This window comes from Archocentrus centrarchus, unplaced genomic scaffold, assembly GCF_007364275.1.
Source record: "Archocentrus centrarchus isolate MPI-CPG fArcCen1 unplaced genomic scaffold, fArcCen1 scaffold_29_ctg1, whole genome shotgun sequence".
Classification (NCBI taxonomy): Eukaryota; Metazoa; Chordata; class Actinopteri; order Cichliformes; family Cichlidae; genus Archocentrus; species Archocentrus centrarchus.
In genome coordinates, this window is record NW_022060258.1 from 2436948 (window position 1) to 2456291 (window position 19344).

The 19344-nt window shown below is 39.0% G+C and overlaps 1 protein-coding gene across 1 annotated transcript in view; it reads right to left on the reverse strand.

Annotated features, from left to right (window-relative positions):
• Window positions 1-19344, reverse strand: part of pcbp4 (poly(rC) binding protein 4) — a 206741-nt gene that overhangs the window by 119592 nt on the left and 67805 nt on the right. The window contains exon 2 of the mRNA XM_030723841.1: window positions 13399-13444. The gene's annotated coding sequence lies outside the window, so the exon portion shown is untranslated. The remainder of the gene's footprint in view (window positions 1-13398; window positions 13445-19344) is intronic.

Consider the following 19344-nt stretch of genomic DNA (forward strand, 5'->3'; position numbering starts at 1 on the left):
GCTCATGTCTAGCTTCAAGTTTTAATTTGTGGACTCTACAACGGTAGCTTTGCATAAGTCACAGTTCAAAATAATGCTTCTTAATCTTCCACTGGGCCTTTGTGTAGCCCCTGAGTTCATCCCCTGTCTGAAACAAACCAAGTTATCTCCACCTCCCAACTTTCTTCTGAGTGGCTGCCCCTCATAAACATAAGATTAGAACAGCAGGTGGGCGGGGCTTGTGAGTGTCCGAGTTGACCATATAAGGATACACCCGTTCCTTACCAGCATAGCAGAACAAACTGCCTGAAGCCCAGCATAGCAGTCTGATCTTATTATGGCTTGAATATTTAACATGAAAACCCAAATATTGGAAAGGACGTATGACAGAAAATAAAGTAACACTTAACAGGTTAAATATCAAACTGAACTGCATCAAATGATACCTGCAATCTGAAACTGCCAATAGGAAATCTGGTTTACTTAAAATACAAATAAATAAATACATTTTTTAAAAAGGAATACCACAGACTGTTACTTCCGCTGTACGGTTTTATACTTCCCCAAAGTCAGAGCCAGCGTTAATGACAAAATTCGGTTACTTTGTGCTGTAACAGGCGGCTTTATTATTTGGAACATGAGCTCGGGTTCAACTTGTGCTGTTGTCGGCTGTCACTACATCAGTCTGTACATTTTTTAAAATTATTGTATTCTGTAAATTTGTTCTTTTCCCCTAAATTATACTACCCAGTTACACATCCTATTACCGTATGTTTTCCTTATGTTTTAAGTTTTAATGTACAGCCTCTTATTTTTTTACATTATTTTATTTATAGTGTGACACTACAGCATACAGCCTACACAAAGCTTAAACAATGCCTGCCTTCATGTAAACATGTAGCAGTTAGCAAGATGACAGCTGCGTGTCTCCCCGATCACAGCCTTCAGCCAGTCCAGTGTTTCTGTTTCAGTGATCTGAACACTCTGATATCCAGATCAGTGATTTACCTTCCACAGAATAGCTGCAGCATCACTACATGATTTCCCTAATCAGTGATACAGGAACAGCTGACTGTGTCCTCCACTCCACTTTCCCTTAGCATGACCCATGCTAAGCGCTTAGCTTGGCCGATGCTCTGGCTCGGCTCTACAGCTGCTTTAAGGAAAACAATGTTGCCTTGTTTGTTCAGCATTACTTTATTGATTTTATTGCTTCGAAGGTAATCTGGTGCTCTTATAATTACGTGATTCCTCGCCATCAACACCTTCGGAAAAAACAAGGTAATTGATAATGTCGATGTAGCGACTTCAGGCCATAATTTCATGTCGTTTACACAAGTGACGGGTGAGGCTCTGTTACCTCGCTGCTTTTTAAAACATCCTTGCAATGTATCCACCTCTGATGTGGTACCATTTAGGCAGGTAAAAGAAACTGCAGTGTCAAAATGTTTCAATGAATGGCAAGTGTGTAAGCCCGCAACCATGAACAACAGCACAAATGGAAGGAAACTACCGGCTAATGGCGCGAAGTCAGGAATACTGTGGATAAAAACATCACAATTATATTATTATTGAAGCTAATCTTCAAAGTAATATACTATAAATCAGTTCAGGTATTCAAGTTATGCTGAATTACAGGAGCTAACTCTTTCATGCTGATATCTTAGCAAGCACCTTTTGCTTAGCCAGTATTGTTTCTTAATTAACGTTCACACCCTTAAAGTCATTTAATCCTTAGAAATGAGTGACAGACCAACATCCAAAGAAAGTAGCTGATGTGATGAGGAGCAGCACAGAGGCAGGGAGCGCGGGCTTCCTGGGTCTAACAGGCAGGAAGTAATGGACTCTTTATTGAATTAGATGCTCCGCAAAGCCAGAGCAGTCATTATTATCCAGCTGAGATCCTGACACAACCACTGATAACAGGATCCATTAACCCCACTGGCTCCACACCCATTAATCACAATTAAAATCTTTATTTAATTTCTCTTGCTGTTTTATGCTCACTTCTTATTTGTAGCCAGAGTTTAAGTTGTGCCGGCTCTGAAGGGTTTTTATATATTGTTTACATTTTTGAATCATTTTAAGCATCAGTTTTTAACCACCTTCTTTGCTGCTACCTTGACTACTTTATATCAAAAATAAATTTTACAACCATGTTTGGCTTACTGGGTCAAAAGATGTGCTTTAGAAGAGCCAACATTAAAGGCTTCCAGGAGAAATGTTAACGCTGCTGCAGGCAGAGTGGACAAAAGAGTTTAACCAATGAGCTCAGTCGTGTCAAACAGTCCAACACTCAGGAAAAGGCAGGTTGAAAGTATTCAATAAATCACCAAAAAGCTTCACATCGCAATCTGAATTGTAGAGGCACTTGGGAAATAATTTTATGGTTGAGTGTCAGCAAGTGGATGTTAAAATGGACCAATTATTATTTTGTTCCATTCATTTTGGTCTCTTCCTGTTAAAGGGGCGTTCCTAATAAATGCTTGTTGATAAGGGATTGACTGTTTTCCTGGAGCCTCTGTTTGATACTACAGGCTCTCTGCCTTACATCATAAGCAGACAACTGTTTGAACCAGTGCTATAAAATAAAACTGAATTGGATTTCTTGTTTTAATTATGGAAACTAACTGTATGCACAAATAATTACTGTAAGGCTGTAGACTGATTTAAACACTCAAAGTCACTCTAGTAAAATGCAAGATTTAAAATATGGAGCAGAGTGAGACCCATTTAAGTGTGGCAGCAATCGCTAACGAGGCTGCAGTCTGTGCGAGAAATGCACATCCTTCATTCATTTCAGTCAGACTGTTCCAACCACAGGATAAAATAGTGTGAGACAAAAAAAAATGAAGCACCATCACAAAAATACACGAAGAGGACTCAGGTTTTTTCTGCAACATCCTTTAGTAAGTGCTAAATATGTGCATGTGCACATTACTGTGGTGGTTACTTTGAAAAATGAACTGGTGATTGTAGCTATAGAGCAATACAGTGATAATGTCCATCCATCCATCCATCCATCCATCAATTAACCAACTGAAAATCATAAATTGGCTGAAGCCTGTCCCAGCTATCATAGGCTGAATTATACAAATTATATACCATCATTTCTGAAAAAAGCACATCCTATTAATGCAGCACAGGGTAGTCTTTGTGTCACTGATACTTCACGTTTCAGACATACTGTACAAGGTGAGGTATTACACAGGAAAACAGCAGCTGGAAGAATCTCCTTCATCACAATTAGAATCTATAAGAATGAGTTGTCAGACAGACTTCTCACAGTGCTCTATTATGAAGGCTGAACTGGACTCCTGCACTGTGGTGTAAGGGCAGGTTTCTAAGTTATAGTTAATCCCTGACTCTTTGTGTCTTAGCTGCACAATTAAAAAGGAAGAAAAAGTACAATGGGCCAAGAGATGAATGAATGAAAATAACAGGGACATTCAACATAACATGCAGAATAAATATATTCCTATTTGATTCCACTTTGCCAAAGCCACTTGTTTCAAATACTCTCATTCGTGGTTTCTCATGTCTGTTGAATCATCATCAGTCATGTTGGAGGGGAAGTTTTACAGACCAACTGATGGCCAGTAAAAAGTTACAACCACAGGCAGTGCAGACATGGCAGCTCAACAGGGAGCAAAATAAAAATATCTCCACGACATCAGCACATTCCTTATAGCGGGCCAAAAACATTCAAAGGACGTGACTCATACCGAACTTGGAGGAACAACACAACCGCTGGCAGGACTCGAGATTAGATGTGGACTGATTTGTCTCAGCATGACTTCCTCTGGCGACTGAGCAGTTTCACTTGATGTAGTAGGAATGAAGCAGTGCACTCAATAGTAAATACATTGAGAGGCCAGTCTGTTAAAACTGCAATTACCTCACTGGGTGTGTGCGTATATACATGCCGTATTATTGTGTGTTGCTGGCCTCGGTGCCCCTCAGACCTGCCAGCTTTAAAGTCTTGCTCTAACCACTTTCACTTCTACCCCTGCACTGTTTCTCTTCAGTGCCTGAAACCCAAGTGAAATGAGGTGTGGAGAGAGAGAGGGGTGTGTGAGATTACTTGTCAGGCAAACTGCTTGCACATCAGCTCTTCTCTGTTCACTCACTTTGATTCAACAACACAGTTCTGGTCTTTTCTGACCTGACCTGTTCTAAAACCACAGCTTGGTCTGTCACAAGCATTAAAAATGCATAGACGGATGAGGTGACAGATATATAATAGTATATGATAACCAAATTTAAGTTTGTGTTTTAAATAGATTTTATAGACAGCACTATACAACCACAAATAGACAACACAATAATTTATGTACATACAGTTCAATTAAATTTTATTTACACAGCGCCAAATCACAACAGTCACCTCAAGGTGCTTTATATTGTAGGTAAAGACCCTACAATAATGCAGAGAAAACCCAACAGTCAAAACGACCCCCTATGAGCAGATCTTGGTGACAGTGGGAAGGAAAAACTCCCTTTTAACAGGAAGAAACCTCCAGCAGAACCAGGCTCAGGGATGGGGGGTCATCTGCTGTGACTGTTGGGGGGATTCCCACCAGTGTTACTGGAGGCCAAAGTAATGCCATCCTGAGTAAGTATCTGGTTAAACACCATGTTTCTAAAGTTTGTAGGGCTGAGTACAATAACCTCAGTTTTATCTGAATTTAGAAGCAGGAAATTAGAGGTCATCCAGGCCTTTATGTCTTTCCTGCAGTTTAACTAATTGATGTGCATCATCTGGCTGTAAACAGAACTGGTCCTATCTAAGAGCCCATAATTAACCTTACTGTGTGAAGATAATTTCCTATTTACATGGAAAAATTGATAAATATGATTCAAACCACTGCAGTGCAGTACCTTTAATACCTATAATATGCTCTAATCTCTGTAATAAAATGTTATGGTCAACAGCATCAAAGCTGCACTGATGAAGTAACTACTGAAGTTAATTTAGGAAGCTCAATCAGACAGAAAGAGTCTAAATAAATATTGGTAGCACTGAAAGCAGCCGAACATGAAGAATAATCTTTGAGATGGTTATGAATATTTTTTTCCTAACGTCTAAAATTTTATTTGTAAAGAAATCCATGAAGTCACTACTAGTTAACGTGAAAGGAATACTCGGCTCTACAGAGCTCTGACTCTTTGTCAGCCTGGCTACAGTGCTGAAAACAAACCTGGGGTTGTTCTTATTTTCCTCAATTAATGATGAATAGTAAGATGTCCTAGCTTTATGGAGGGCTTTTTTATAGAGCAACAAACTCTTTTTCCAGGCTAAATGAAGATCTTCTAAATTATTATAATAGCCTGTTTTACTCTGGAAGTTTGGGGGCAGGCGTTGTTCACTGCTTCAGTGATGGTTTGAAAAAACACAAATGATCACTGAAGTTATTACAGTAAACTTTAACAAATTTCCCTGTTAAATTACAGTGATGTAATGAGTATCAAATTATTTCACAGTGTATGTATCAAAACCAGAAACTGTTTCTCACTGAAAAATAAACACTGCTATTCCATAAACTCTACAGGTCAACACTGTCAGCTGTTTAGTTATCATAAAGCTATTTTGTGTCCATATAGAATTTTCTATAAACACTTATTTACACGCTAAAATCTGTTAAACCGCTATAGATGTTTTAAATGCAGTTCCACACGGAGCAGGTCTCAGTCTGTTCGTCCTCACCCATGTTCCATACCTGCCAACATTTAGGTTTTAAATCCAGCAGGAGGTCAGTGATGGGTGAAATTATTTTGGTGACACTGCAAACTGTAACATGTATATTGTTTTAGACCAGCGCCGTTTATCCAGGTCAGGCTCATTTTGATGAAATGATGTTTGTGCTGGTTGAAAAGAACATTTTTTTTCAGTATTTCACTCATGAGTTATCGATTCAGGAAGCTCAAAACCTCCCAGCTTTACTGAAGTCAACACCTCTCTGTCAAACGTGGCTTGACTCACCATTATTTATTTTAGATTTTAAAACCTCACACGTACTTTTTTAATGTAAAAGGTAGTTAAAGCAGAGGAACAACAACAGCTAAGACAGTGAGCATCTAACCATTCACACCACTTAAACTGAGTTGTGCCAGGTTATAAGTTCAGATATGCTATAAAATGAAACACAGAGTAGACTGTGTTTACTTCTGGCAATGTGTGCATTATTACACAAACCAAACTTTTGTTTTACAGTTATTAATTATTAATTAGTTATTAGTACACTTTAAGTCATGCAAATGAAGCGAGTTTCCTGCAAGAAACTGCAAAATGGGAGGCTGCAGTTTCAGCAGGTACGCCATTTACTCAGTTTGCATTCCTGACAGGAAAAGATCGCAGCTTCTGCCACAATTCTGCTCTTTGTTCCACGTTCTTACTGCTGTATTCAACATATGAGCAACCACCCTGAAGATGAATGCTGGGTGAACATCACAGTCTCTGTCCTGGTGTTTATTTTTGCCACACAAACACCAGAACACTCACTCAACTGAAAAAACCAGAAAAACACAATTAATAATTTAAACTAAAATCTGATGAATCTCTGCCAGCGTGCGAGCCGCCTCCTCAGGTTGGCTGGTAGTGGAACTTAATGCAAATGGTTCTGCACAGATGACTTATGGCAAACTAAAGCTACAGAGTGAGACTCCAGTCTGCCTTAACTGAAAATTAAAATTACTGTATTATTGCATGAGATTGTACAGCAGATTGGGGGCAATATTTTTACTCCTCAAAGTCAGTGTATCCACAAAGAACAGCACATTAACCCTTTAAAGGCACCGCCTTTTAAAAGCAACATCTGGCAGTGTACTGAACCTCTGGGGACCACGAACGCCTGGAACAACAATCCATCCAACATTTTGAGGAATTTAAATAACAAACTGTCAGCTTCACAGTGCAAGTGGAAAAATGACACCAGTGTCATTTGGTCTAATCACCCGGGAACTGTGAATATCTCTATGATATCTTCCAGTCCATCAAGCTGCTGTCATATCCTGTACTAGTAGAATCAGCAGGATTCAGCCTTTGGAGACGCTTGTTCAAAATTTCATAAACATTCCTCCAATAGTTGAGATATATCAGCCTCTACAAAGACAGAGTCAAACTGCACTGCCACACCTGTACTCAGCTACAACAAACAGTCAATTCAATTTTTTATATAATCCCAATTCACAACAACATTCAGAGTATTTTATATTGTAAGGTAAAGACTTGATTCCTATAAGCAGCGTTTGGGTGGGGAGAGCTGCTGGCTGTGAGCAGCTGTGGGGTGAGGGGTAAGGACAGAGAAACAAAGGAGACCATAGAGAGACGTGGAAATACTCTCAAAATATCATTTCTAAAGAACAGTACAAAATATCTGTACATGCTGAAGAATGTCTAAACTATTAATAAAATGGTGAATTTAATCTTAGCTAATAAAAAAGAAAATTTCTTTTAACCATCTGGGTTATCAGGAATGAACAATCATCGCACTGCAGAAACGAGCACAAAGCTCACTCAGTCTGTGACCTCAGTAAACACTTTCCCGTTGACTGTAGAGACCTGATCACTTGTTTCAAGTCTTGCTGAATATAATATGAAGTTAATTTTGTAAATTACGCTCCTTGTTAGAGACGATGGTGCTAATCAATGGGTGATGTCTCAGTGGTTACGTCTATATTTTATACAGTCCATAAGTAGTTTCCACACAATCACTGTAGTGCTGAACTTTTCTGGCCATCATTTTTGGAGGTGCATGTGAAAAACAACTGCCTGACAGAGTACGTCTGACTGCACTGATTTCCCCCTATGTGAGAATAGAACAGGTAATAGTACATATAATGTCCACTCACTATGCACCAGGCTGTCGCCCGCCTGCTCTGTCCAGGCAGCTGCCTCGCCTAAACCACATGGAGTATTTCCAGCAGTGCGAATGTGACTGAAGTGGACCATTTCCTGCTGTGTGCTTCATGTGAGGAGGGAAAATTGAAGAAAATATCCCAACCGGGTTCTTCGTGTGTTACAAAGGATATAAAAAGAACTCAAAGTTCAAATGTTTAATAAGTAAAAACATAATGGAAACATGCCATTTCTACTGATTTCATGTTTTAATGTTGAGAAGGTTGCAACTCTGTCACTGTTCATCATCTCAGGTCTTCATCTCTCCAGCAGCACTAAAGCCAATGGATGTCATCATTTCATCTTTTACCGTGTTTAGCAATTTCAAAAGGAACAAAGACACAGAAGATAATCTGAGAAACACACACACACACAGTCTGTGGCAAAGTCTGAAGGTCGTGAACTCATATGTGGCGCCGAGGGTTTAGAGTCAGACGATTCATGTTTTGGCCCTTGTAGATGCACCCTGATGGATTTTCCATGGATTTCCCGGCTCAGTCAAATCTAAACATTTGGAATATTTTCACATTTTTCTGGATAGATACTGTTTCCACCTAACATGGTTTCCTTTTTTATGTGTAAAATGAAAAATGCATAAAATAATGAATGGAAATTCACCTGGAGGACATGAGAGGAACAAACACTATTTCAGAAAGACACACAAACTGCACTTGTCTCACAGTCAGCAGGAAATGAGCTCATATTGCACAACTGCTCTTTCACTTGACCCAGCGACCTCACACCTCCTCACTGACGTTCCAGGTGATGTCTGAAATTAAAGGAGTGGAGCGAAGGGACCAGATGAATAAAATGTTGGGAATATGTTTAACATAGCAGCTGGGAAAAAAAGCTTAACAAAGAGAGTCTCCTTTACCATGCATGGCTTATCAAATGCAAAGCTGGAAGTCAAAGTCACACGCTACACTGCCCTCTCAAAAGTTAATCCCATCCCACATGTCCCCAGTACAAACTCTAGCTTTAAGAGTATAGAAGTTTAAGTGGGGCAAAGACTTATTAATTCATTTATTTTACTTTTTGGGGTAATTGGAAATCTGTCCAACTTCTGAAAGTGTTTAATCCAAGTATAAAATGCTTTAATTCAGTTCCATTCAGATCAGTTCATTATATATAAGTACATCGTGAAAGATCACCAGCAGTTCTGTAAAAGTCATTTTTAATGGGAAATGTCAAATCTGGCAAAACAAAGTTTTGGCATTAAAAATAAAGCCAGAATGAAAATTTTAAGAATTTCTGAGCTTGTGAAAGCTCTGTGCACCGATGACCCAAATCCATCTGATTTCTGCTTCCGCTTTTTCTTTATATGCAGACACACAGGGCTTTTTGAGGTTTTGTATTTTACACACTAATTGGCATCTCAGCAGAGAGAAAGAAGAAGAGCAGGGGAGAGGGAAGACGAGAGAGAGCAAGACAGTCACGCTGATTTAAACCAAAGATGGAGAGAGGGATGAGGAGGCAATGAGTAAAGGGAGATAAAGACAGATAAAAGGTGCAGACGGACAGAGAGAGAGAGACGATCGACAACTAAAAACGTCACATGGAGAGATAAAAGCAGAGGGATGGATGGAGGGAAAAGAAGAGAAAAGGGAAGAACAAAGAAGTTTAGAGATAGACGAGGAGGAGGAGTCAGACAGACCTAGAAAATTTGGCTCAGAAAAGAACAGAAAACAGACATGAAGCACAGATTATTTCCTAATGTCATTACAGACGAGCAAATTAAAAAGTACCTCTGCTTAAAAATGCAACAAAGCTCAACAAGCCTGACTGAGCATCTCCGCCAGTGTGTGAGAGCACACATCACCCAAGACCATCTAGGGTTCTGCATCCTGTGGGTCCAGTTCTTAACGCTGAACTTTAAACACAAGCTAAAGCTGCACAACAAGTCGTAAAACCTCACTGATTGGGCTGCTTTTGTGATGTCATTCAGCATCATAAGTCGAGGACGCATGTTCCCATAGCTATATTCCATAGGTACATTCACTTCAATTCAATTCAATGTTATTTATATGGTACGAAATCACAACAAACAGCTGCCTCAAGGTGCTTTATATTAAGGTAAAGACCCTACAATAAAACACAACAATCAAAACAACCCCCAATGGCCAAGCACTTGGTGACACTGGGAAGAAAAAAAAACTCCCTTTTAACAAGAAACCTGCAGCAGAACCAGGCTCAGGGAGGGGCAGCCATCTGCCCCAACCAGCTGGGGGTGAGAGACGTATTCATTATGCCTGATAATGCACATGGTGAGAATGTTATTATCTCCTGCAAAATGATCACGTTATTGCACATGTAACCTCCAGGGGTGAAGAACGAAGCTAACCAGAAACTGCAGTTCCTCTAATGTCCACTCGGGGCCTGCTCCAAAAATGAATCACGGACTTAGAGCAGAAATAAACATGATTCCTCCCGTCTGCAGAAAATGGTTTCAACCTCAACGCAAAGTGGCCCATGTTTGTGCAGCTGGGGCTATTTGGAACATTTTTACTGCAATTATCTGATAAATATTAAGGTTTGGTGCCGTGCAGCCATACTAGTTGTTGTACTAAACAGACCATCCAAGAAGTCTGAGCTGCTGTTTTGGTGAGTCAAACTCTAGGATTTTATTAGTGTGTTACAAACAGTGCAAACTCAGCTTCTGAGAGTAAAAAGTGTATCTGCCTGTGACATGCACCCACACGTAACTTGGAAAGCTCCACCCTTTCATTAAAACGTGGCCAAATATGACTCCAAAAATCCAACATGGCAGCAACTAGAATGATTTGGCTCCAAAATCCAAAGTTCAGAAATGAGTGGGTAATGTCACAGTGATTACATCCATCTTTGATATATAATCAAGCAAAACTTTTCATTATAGATTTAGTATTATTGTGCAAATTTTTATTAAAAGTTTTGCTTTTAATTTAATTACAATAATTTGATATACGATCACAAAATACTGGTGCTTTACTAGAGACTGTACGATCAGCACCAGGGTTCATTTGTTAGATTTCTGAGCAGCACAGTTACATGATTGGAGTTTGTTTTTTACGATACAGCGACTGTTCAGGTGTGAAAATAAGCTTACATTAAGCCGTGTGTTTCCCAAGTAAACTGATGGATGATTTGCACACGACTGGCCAAAGGGGATCTTGGCAGAGAGAAGAACAGTGAGACCAGAGTGAAGACAGATTAGGGTTCATGTAACAATGTTTGGAACAAGATGGCTGCATCTTTGCTGCAGGCACTGAAAACTGAAGTCACGCAAGATTCAGTCAGTTTGAAGTATTTCCTGTAAAATGTGTCCACACAGAAAAATGTAATGACGATCAATCACAGCCACATACAAAGTTTATGAACATGCAATTCACTACAGACAGCAGCAGTGTTACAGAAAAACTGCAAAGTGTTTAAATATGGACGAGGTGTTGTCATCAAACATGTTCACATGTTCAAATCGCAGATTTTTCCAAGTCTGCTGCAAGCAAAAGAAAGACACATTAAATCTGATGTGTGTATGAACACTGGTGCTGAAATTACAAAATAGTTCAAGTAACATTTACTGCATTTATACTTCAAGTAGCAACAGTAAAAATGCTGTTTGTGCACAATGGCTTTATTCATAATGTCTCATGTTTCAGTTATTTCACTGAATTAAAATAATTCTTCTCCTTTATCTTCTCCTGTAATACACTGCAGTTTATTTGTTGACATACAAATCTGCAGAATGACTAATAAAGCTGTCAGAAAAATCTAGTGGAGCAAAAAGTCTAATAATTCAGTTTGACATGCAGTGAAGTACAGAAGTATAAAGAAGACTAACAACAACTGGTACTGCTTTATTGGAATCAGTCTGCGTTCGCTTAAAATACAAACTATTATGACTCGAGAAACAAAAAGATGAGAGATGATGACACTACAAATTATTCAGACTGCTGCTTGTGATTAATCATCTTTGTCATTAAAATAATGTGAAATGCAAACAGTGAACATGGATTTATTAGTCTAAGTTGATACAGAAACGTCTGCTGGAAGAAGAAGAAAAACAATACAGGTTCATAGCCTAAAATATTGTTTTCTGTTGGGAACCACAAAATAATAAGAGTCTGTTTTTGTGACACAACTGCTCCACTACAAATTGTTGGAAATGCAGAACTGCTAGAACATAGAACCAGTTCTTTTGGGGTGGAAACACAGCCACAGTGGCAAACCTTGTTCCACGTCCACAGAGCTTTGCAGATTCCTACGGCTCATATATTCCTTTCTGTTCTAACACCTGTTAGAGTGCTCAGGTGCATTCACAGTTAACACACAAATCACCTTTAGCACTCATTAAGGGCAAAAGTAAAGTCAGAAACACTGTAGATTACAGTTCTCATACTTAATGGTCAACATACTGGTTTCATAATGGACGGTTAGAGACCACCAACCCATTTTTAAATAGCAAGAGAGCTGACGGCAATACTGATGCCAGCAGCCGGCTAACGAGTTTTTGTTTGGATTTTTTTCAAATTAGGCATTTTGATTATGTCACAGCATTATTTGCCATTTATGCATGTCTTGTCTTTAATTTAGCGTTATATGTGTGTAGTTAGAGGCTCTCCTAGCATGACAATCATGGTGAAACTTCATGTGTTCAGGCATTGCTTCACTGCTGAAATTCACACACTTCAATATTAAATACACAGTACATATAATGTATATGTATATCACATGTATATGTATTAATGGAAGTATCCCTGTCATTATTCAACAATCCGTTCTTTGCAGCCAATTCAGTTCAACTAAATTTTATTTATATAATACCAAATCACAATAAACAGTGACCTCAAAGACCCTACTACAATACAGAGAAAACCCAACAAGCAAACGACCCCCAATGAGCAAGCACATGGTGAGAAGGAAAAACTCCCTTTTAATAAGAAGAAAGCTAAAGCAGAACCAGGCTCAGGGAGGGGCAGTCATCTGCCATGACCAGTTGGGGGTAAGGGGTGGGGGACAGGACAAAAGACACACTGTGGGAGAGAGGCAGAATGCCACTGGGCAGCTATGCTGGACTAACAAGAGCAGGCCTCTACCCAAATGAGCAGGGACAAAGACACAACTGCAATTTACTAGGCCACACAAACTCCATACACACAACCTACACTCAAAACTGACAGTAACCGCTTACACAGATTTGGCGGCTTCATCAAGAAAGAGGATTTAAAAACACGACTGGCTCCATGTTTCACGATACAACCACCATCTTTAGAATTACAGAAGTTTCTAGAGATTCACATTCAGGATTCTTCATGTGGACTCTTCAGAATCTTTATTGTCATTGTACACAGAAGTTGCACAACGAAATTTAAAATGCATTCCTTTCTAGGTGCCTCAGACAAAAATTACTCTGTGCACTCTCAAATATCTATCATCAGTCTAATGCTCATGCTCTTTATTACTGTGAAGTTATCATAAAGTCAAAATTAAAATGACAGATTTTAACACAACAGCCTAAGGATAGAAACATTTTACACACCAACCTGACTGCTCAGATCTGTGGATGCCGCAGCATCCCTGGAACAAGTCCTGTGGACAAAGAACAAGACATTCAGATGACCATCATCTCAAATGATCCTAAACAATGTGATTTGGGGACAATATCTAAAGTCAGTACTAATAAACTGAGCAGCCAGCAGCTAGTCAGCTTAGCTGCTGGCTGCTAAGCTAAGTAGTTTACATATATATATATATATATATATATATATATATATATATAAAACTTTACTCGATCATTAGCTTTCTTCTGTTTGGGCTTACTTTACATTTTAATAGTGTTTGCCATGTATTTAATAAAATTAAAAACAATGTTATCTCTTATTTGAAGAACATAAAGAAACAGCTGCTGCTGCCATTTCTGCCGATTTCCCACCAACACCCACAAAACAGACGCTGACCTCAGAGACTTTCACATTCAGGTTCATTTATGCAGTTTATTAAGAAATTATTTTCTGATTCCAGTGAGCCACAGCTACACACACACACACACACACACACACACACACACACACACACACACACACACACACACCCGCAGTATTTCTAAACCATGCATATGTGCTGTACGTTTAGATTTGAATTAATTTTTTAAAATCCAATTTTATTTTCATTTGCATCACAATAATGCAAACATGGTAATGTTAGCTACGTGTCAGAAGCTGGAAGGGGTTCTGTGCTGAAGTCAAGAACAGTAAAGACAGAGCAGAGAGAGGAGCTGTGTCTGCTTTACAATGAGATTCATTTCTCATGTCTATTTCTAATTTTAGAGATACTGCGCAAATTTAAAAAGGCAGTCTTACATATTTTATAAGTTACTTGCATGCTGAGTTGGTGTATGAACACCTGGGGAGTGAAGAGAGGTGGGGAAAGAAATGCTGCATCACAGGAAGTCCCCAAGCAGCCCGAGCTTATAGCAGCATAACTAATAGTGGGCTGATCTGTGCCATAACCACAGACCCTTCTGAAACTCAGCATTTTAGAGATATCACACAAATGCAAAAAAGCAGCCCTACACATTTGTTTAATGTGCACTGAAAATGACTCCAAGACTTCTTACAATGTTTCTGGAGGCCAAAATAATGCCATCCAGAGTAAATATCTGGTTAGACACCATGTCATCCAGGCCTTTATGTCTTTCAGACATAAACGCTTGCACTTTAACTAATTGATGTTGGCTCCATGAATAGATAAAGCTGGGTATCATCTGCATAACGATGAAATCTATGCAATGCTTTCTAATAATAATACTGCCTAATGCGTGCATGTATAGTGTAAATAGAATTGGTCCTAGCACAGAACCTTGTGGAACTCCAAAATGTGTGAAGAAGTCTCACCATTTACATGAACAACTTGAAGTCTATTAGATAAATATGATTCAAAGCACTGTAGCACAGTGAAAAATGGCATTACATCCAACCTTAAAACAAACGGCCACCTCTCTGTGCCGAGTATTTCATTTTTCTTAACAGACGTAAGAATAGATTTTTTATTAATTTGTTTGTATGGTTAATAAGCTTCTGACAGAAAATGTGCCATTGAAAATCTTTACAAATGCCTAACTATGCAAAAATGATATTTTATAATAACTGTAACAGCAATGACGATAGGTATGTAGGTAGGTAGGTAGATAGATAGATAGATAGATAGATAGATAGATAGATAGATAGATAGATAGATAGATAGATAGATAGATAGATAGATAGATAGATAGATAGATAATTATACAAACTATACTATTAAACAAACGATATTAAGCTGTACAGGGGATTAGTGCTCTGAAAACAAAGAAGACAAAACAAAACAAAGAACAGAGGGATATGAATGAGTCCAGTAGTGCAATATACACATTCAAATGTGCAGAGGCAGATGTGCAAACAATGCAGTGCAGTAATATACAGTAGTGAAGTGATAAAGTGTCTGATTTATAGAGTGCCAAATATCAACATATGCAGTGATGATGGTATGTTATTGTCCCCCAAGTGAAGCATTAAAAAGTCTGATGGCTCTTGGAACAAATGATTTCTTAAATCTGTCAGCTGAGCAGTTCTGTGAGAGCAGCCTTCCACTGAACACACGCCTCTGTTTCATTAATACTAATAATAAAAATACAGTGAAACCACACTCACCCAGCACTAGTAGAACCCTAAGAACATCTTTATGTCTCTGAGTTTCTTTACAGTAAGGAGCTTTTCATGAATCTACACATTTTCTTGCTGGAAAAGATGTCAGTGAATGTGTTTACAGAATCATCCTGTTCTTTTAATATTGTTCTAATGTCCTTACTTACACGTGACACGAACTCGGATACCCTTGGACAGTTTCAAAAACAACTAAAAGCCCCTTAAATGCTATTAGTTTACTTTTAAGATGCAGCAATGATATTCCAGGATCTATTTCTGTCTGTTTTGCCTGTATGTCTTTGAATTTTTGACTAAGAATCAGAGTGAGTGGCTTGAATACATTATGTCCAGGTACCTTCATCATAAACTTGTTGAAGGCCTTTTGCAGATTTGTAAAGGCCATGATATTGAAAAGTGTATCAAACTAAAAAAAACGTGAATCAAGACCTTGATGTAATAATAATAAAACTTATTAGACATGGCTGAATCCTTGAATCCTGTTAGCTTGACATTTGACGTGACAGACAGCATTAAAATGATGCTGAAAATGGCAGATTATGTCCTATATGGGCAACCAGTCCTCAAAGGGTCAGGAAAACAAAGGTCGAAAGACCAGTGAACAAAAATCACTGAGGAAAGACCAGATGGACGCCTCGAGACTGGAAGAAGCTGCCGTCAACTGCTCCAACTGCCGGTCGCTCTGCTACAAAGGCAAGCTGGAGCAGCTGGCCCGACTGTAACGCAGACTTCACACATGCAATAAACTCAAAGCATGCACTGTTAATGAGGACGAACATCATCACTGGAGCACCACGAGCATGTTATTAGAGGAAAAGCACAAACATTCTCTTTTTTCTCTTTTATTTTTTCTGAAAGTTACAAAAAAAATACAACAGCATAATGCAACACATAATGCAACATTTTGCACAAAAAAGCAAAAGAAAGAGAAAGGTATAATTAAAAACTTTATAAGAAACAAAGCAAAACAATGCCTTAAAAACCTGTGTATCTGAAGTTATTACACTGTCTGACCTGAACTCGTGTCCCTCTTCTATCTCAAATCAAAAGTCAGTTAAAAAATATCAAATCAATCCACCAACATTTTCTGTACAACTACTGTAGCATTATTCTAAACATGTTTTCAGAAAGCCTGACAGGCATCTCACACAAATGCGAGACCAAAAAACTCATTTTGATTTCTAAAACCTTTTCCATGCTCTGTTTTCCTCCGGCTGAAACTCACTGAGCTTCTTTCAGCCGCACGTTTAAGTGCTGCAGTTATGAAGTATCTGAACATTTGTCCAACTCAGACAGGTTCATTGGTTGATTTCTATTGCTTGTCATTCACACTCGCTCACTGTAATTACAAACGTTCTTTCACTTTCCCAATTTGCTATTACACAGACTGTGTTCACACCACTTATATGTATATATATATATATATACATACACTGTATGTATATATATATATATATATATATACATATATATATATATATATATATATATATATATATATATATATATATATATTAGAGATGGTTTTACACAGCTTAGCATAAAGAACAAATGTTTTCAGTGCACAAAAGCAGCTCTTAATTTCCAGCCAGTCTTTGCATTGAAAGAGCAAATCAAAACCTGCAATTTCCAAAACTCTGTCTAATCAAACTTGCACTCAGAATATCATCAATCACAACTTTTAGCCATTATCAACTTGCAATTTCTTTTCTCGTTCTCCACAAAGCAACAGCTGCTAATGAACGCAGACAGATTGCTTGTGCGCCCAAAGCAAACCCGAAGAGCTTTTCATGCCGTGACATTCACACACAAACTCCAGGGAGGAATAAGGCGAATGGAATTGACAGTGTGTGTGTGTGTGTGCACGCGCATGTGTGTGTGAGCTATAAAGGCGGTCTAAGGTGGGGCACGTGTCTCATGTTAGAGAGGACACTCAGCTGTTTAACACAGTGACAACTGCAGGGAGAGAGATGACCAGACTAAAAGACGACAGAGGGTGAACTAACAAAGTGGACTGGAATTCCAGGACTCTGCTGTATGGCTGCTATGTGTATGATCCACCGCTCATTGTGTGTGTGTGTGTGTGTGTTTACTCTAAGCTCTCTATGCCCTTTTTCAGGCTTGTACTGCTGTAGTCCAGTGCTTATATGCACATGCGCCCTCTGCCCTTTTCCAGATGTCGGACGTAAAGTGTGTTTGCGCGTGTGCGTCTCCTTTCAGAGCTATAATGAGGTCTTGGGGGACATCGGCCCTCCTGTCTGTCTCTCTGACCAACATCACACACACTGTCAGGATCCTGACCCTTACCACACACACATACACACGCACACACAATTGCTGATTATACAGGTCTATATTTCAGTGTCAAAAATCAGGCACCATTAAGGGAGAATGGAGGAAGTCTAATTAGGTAGCGAGTTCTCAGAAGCTCAGTGTTCACTTTACTGTAACATGAGAGCAAATGATTGGACAGAGAGGCACTCACTTGGTGTCTGGATGACTTCATGCTGACTTTCTCCTGTTAATACACGAAAACCACCACCCTCTAAAATTCTTTCACAAATTGTAGATCATTTTGCTGCCTTTCGACACAGAAATAAACCCGCCACCCACCTGTGCTACGTGGGATTAAATAAGAAACAAAAAGCCAGCAGGAGCTTCTTCCACGAATAAAAGGTTAACCTAAGATACAGATACGTATGAAAAAACATTACAGTAAACTGAAATATATATTAGTAAAAAAGAAACATTTTAGTCTGTCAATTTGGTGAAATCTGCCAACACCACCAGTCTAAGGAGGCACTGCTCCATATGTTTGAGACTTGCTTCTGAATCTCTCAAATATTCCCTGGACAGATATCACATTACATAAGCCAGGAAGGCTCACACAACACTGAAACTGGTCACACCACTGATACAATCGAGACAGTGACGATGGCTGCAGTGAGATGTTTTTTTTTTTTTTTTTGCATTTTTGGGCACAGCAGCTTTTATCATCAGTGGAGAGAGACAGGAAATGGGGGAAAGATACAGGGGAATACACGCAAATTGGTGACGGGCCGGGACGGGACGCGAACCCGCGCCGCAATGTATGTATGTGGTCGCCGGCTTCACCACTAAGCCACGCAGGCGCCCTTTTAAAGGCTTTTTTACTGCCAAATAAAAACTTGTTACTACAAGAAGTCAGTTATGAGCTCTGTAGTCACATTTATCTTCCAGCTACACAGACTGACTATGAAGCTCGTAACTTATATTCACACCACATCGTGTTGTTAATCCACAACTACTATAGTCAATAAGTTTCATACTTGCACAGGTGAATAAAGGCATGAGGATCCTGAACAGAGGTGGAAGTCAAACTGTCGAATGCTGATGAATGTACCTGGTTATCCTTACATGGAGTTAAAACAAATGAATTCATATTACATATATTGATCTACAATACAGACTAATTGTGTTTAGGGACTGAAATGATTTCTCACAGGCTCACAGTACAGCAGTGTGTACTCAGCCTTTCCCACCTGTCTCAGTCACAGCTGATGGTCCGGCTCTACCAATTATAATTTCTACTATGAGGTAAAAACCTTTAAACCAGGGGAGTCAAACTTATTATATTCATATTCAGTGCCACACAGTCCAATCTGGGCTGGACCACTAAAATGATTGAATAATAACAGCTCCAATTTTTTTTTTTTTTACGTATGATTGATTCTGAAAACGTTCACAGTTGAACAGATAAAGAGGAAAACAGCCTGACGTGTCTTAAGAAAAATAAGTGCAGCTTCCATAATA